The sequence below is a fragment of the Ornithodoros turicata genome, chromosome 1, assembly GCF_037126465.1.
Source record: "Ornithodoros turicata isolate Travis chromosome 1, ASM3712646v1, whole genome shotgun sequence".
In the NCBI taxonomy this organism is placed as follows: domain Eukaryota; kingdom Metazoa; phylum Arthropoda; class Arachnida; order Ixodida; family Argasidae; genus Ornithodoros; species Ornithodoros turicata.
The window spans coordinates 126,278,453-126,281,845 of record NC_088201.1 but is presented as its reverse complement, the minus strand read 5'-3'; the positions used below and the strand labels follow the sequence as shown (position 1 = coordinate 126,281,845).

The 3,393-nt window shown below is 42.6% G+C and overlaps 1 long non-coding RNA gene across 1 annotated transcript; it reads left to right on the top strand.

Moving 5' to 3' along the window:
• The first annotated feature begins 258 nt into the window (after positions 1-258).
• On the top strand, positions 259-2,171 carry LOC135368699 (uncharacterized). The gene is made up of 3 exons (XR_010414854.1): positions 259-431; positions 1,586-1,653; positions 1,710-2,171. It is a non-coding gene; the product is annotated as an uncharacterized LOC135368699 (long non-coding RNA).
• Positions 2,172-3,393: the final 1,222 nt, after the last annotated feature.

Here is a 3,393-nt window from a genome sequence, read left to right as displayed (position 1 = left end):
CTTCATTTCGAGCGGGAGTGTACGTGGATGGCTCGACCTACTAAAGTCAGTTCACGCTCATTTACGAACTTGTCTCGTATCGTCCGGTATTTTGAGCATTTCTAGTTCGTCTTACCCGCGAAAAGAATATTCCGTATGGAAGTGGTGGAAACGTAACCCGGGTGTAACAACTCTTTTGTCGACGACAGGTGACGAAAGTGGATATAGAAAAGCAGCTGTTGGGAGCCACATGCATCTTCAACAAAATAAAAGGTCTGATTGTCACACACGTGTACGCCGCACGTTTCGTTCACGATGCATATGAGGTAAGAGACGTTCTGCGAGCACGATATGGGATGCCGCCGGATGCAGCTCAAATTGAAAGCTGTCGATCGTCACGCCTTCAACTGTTAGCGGCAACGATGTCCAAAGAACTGACGCAGTGTTGAAAGGTAGGTATTACTTTGTTGATAATGGCCAAAAGTGATGTGTACAGAAATTGTCGGCACCGCACGAAGCGGCAGTCCCGGGTACCGTGGTAGTATTGCGAGAAGGAAGTGATTGATCTAGGATTGATGGATCACAAATGGGTCGCCTATTAATGGGTCACAAATATAGCAATTCAAATTCGCAGGCTTCACAGCTCTGTTTAATTTTTCCCTGCACATTGCTGATGTGAAAAAAGTGTTGCATAATATAAATATGTAAGTTATATCCACAAATCAGTGTTGTGATTATATGATGTTCAAGCAGCAAAAGACAAGACAACCTTGTTGACAGGACAGGACGACAGGTTGCTCAGAGCTTGCTGCTTGAACATCATTATGACTACCCGATACCAACAACCCAATTTTAACACAATTGGTCAGTGCTGTGGACATACATTACAATAAGTGACAATAAAAGATGACTACATAAACACTCAACTTCCTTTATAATCCATTAACATCCTTTATAATCAAGGTGCTGGAATATGTTAGCTTGCAACTGCTGACAGCGAATCAAAATCTGAGTCAGCATGGGCTCATGGGCACGCCGGTGTGACATGAGCAAAAATAAGGCAGACGACATGTCGACAAGTTGCAAACCGCTGTTCCATCTTACAAATTTGTCGTGCATGTCTACGTATTTTTGATGTTTTTGAAATTTTTTAAACATTTTCACATCTTTCATATTCAACATGCTGGACATGTTACAGCGCCACCCCTGATATCAAATCAAAATGTGAGTCAGTATGGGCTCATGGACACGCCGGTGTAACATGAGCGAAAATAAGGCTGCCGACATGTCAACAAGTTGCAAACCGCTGTTCCATTTTACAAATTTGTCATGCATATCTAAGTATTTTTGATATTTTTTAAACATTTCCACATCTTTTATATTCAACGTGCTGGACATGTTAGTGTGCAACCCCTAATATCGAATCAAAATGTGAGGCAGTATGGGCTCATGAACACACCGGCGTAACATTAGCAAAAATAAGGCAGACGACATGTCAACAAGTTGCAAACCGCTGTTCCATCTTGCACATTCGTAATGCACGTCTAGGTATTTTTGATATGAAATATCATAATCATCAACGATGATAAGGGCTTATTCTATGCAGAGGCATGGTCTTTGATGCAGACATGTGGGATGGTCCTGAAAAGGGCTTCTTTTTGCCACAGGCAAGGGGTAATTGAAGACATTGACGTAGATCAGCTTATACTTGATTTTGTCATTTGCTCCAGGTGCAATGACATGAATGGAATGGCTTCACTTATCATGTTGACAACCTTCTGCCACTTGCTGGAATGGCTACAGAGAGCTTCCTTCTTCTTCTACAGATAGCCTTCTTCCTTCAGAAGGCTATCCAAGTTGTGATGCTTATGACGAAATGCTCAAGTCTGAAATTTTGCATAACGTACCACGAAACACACATTTTTATATGCAAATATAAAGCTGGGCAATAAAAACAAACCTTACAGCACCGTTCAGGGGAATACAACACCATGTGTACGTGACGGATGGGAAAAGGCTCCGGATTGTGCGCACAACACATCCTGGTATCTGGCGCCTATTCTTTGGACCAAGATATCCCCAGATCCAGTTTGTAAAGCATGCATATGCTGCATATCTGATGCACCTGTAAGAAGAAATGCATATACGTATGCATGTAAATCCCGCATTTGTTTCCTTGCGTCACAATAAATGTTAACGTGAACCAGGGATGTGCAGCAGTTAATTACTTGTACTGTTGGTATTTAAAAAGTAGTTGGGAACTACTTGAAAAAATGGTAGTTATAACTACTAGTTTACTACAGTAATCAGGTTACAGTGGGTTACAAGTACTTCACATTTTTTCAGTTAGCCTACCGTGGGCTTATTACCGACAACTATGAGAATTGTGTCATCTTCTGCATGAGACACACAGTGGATCTGACACAACCAGTAAAAGCTTATTCAGCATTGTCATCCAAGGAAAGAATTGCATAATGTGCACTGCAATGTTCAGCACAGGTGCACAGAGGCGCATGCTTTGCCTGTCACAAGTGCGCAAAGCCTGTGGGGCAAGAAGGGGTTTCGACGGGGAGTCAGGACAGTATCCAACATGTTGCAACAGGAGGGTTGGTCAAACAGGTTGCGTTAGACTAGTTAGCTGGGGAACGGAGACACTCTTTGTCAAGGTTGTGTAAAGAAACGCTATGGCACGTGAGCAGAAGGTATGTTTTTTGTGTTAATCATGTACATAACAATCGACACACACACAGTACATTCAAAGCGCTTACGTCCCCACCGCTGTCAGAGTGGAGGCCATGACTGTATCATTGCATGACATATCACTACATCAGTATTGTATGAAGGGAGCTCATTGTCTTCTCACTCCCCTTGCACCCACATGCTATTTCTATGCCTTAGGGATTATGGATATAACAACGCGCACAAATACCATAGTTACAAATGTAGTTATAAACAATTAACTACATCCTAGTAGTTGCAAAGTAGATTTAACTAGTGTGCATATGATGCAGTTAAGCTAGTAATTAAACTAAAATTGACACGGTAGTTAGCAGTTATAGCTGAACTACTAAAAAAAGTAGTTACAGCACCAATAGAGCAAGTTCAGAATCACAACACACCTGTTATCGTTCGGATCCAGTGGCCGTAGGTGACGGCTGTGTCGCCGATACGGAGCGCCATTGACGATCAACAGTTCCCGACATGTGCAAAAATGAGGGAACAGCACATGTTGGGTGATGCAGCGTACACCGGCGTCAACAGCAACACCCCTGTCTACAGTCATGCAGCATATATACTCGTCAGCCTCCTGCGGCGAGCAGTGGCTACACACACACCTGCAATGTTTGTACAATTTAGAATAGCGTCACGATCATGTGGAACATATATACGCAAAACAGTGCGCATTTATGGATG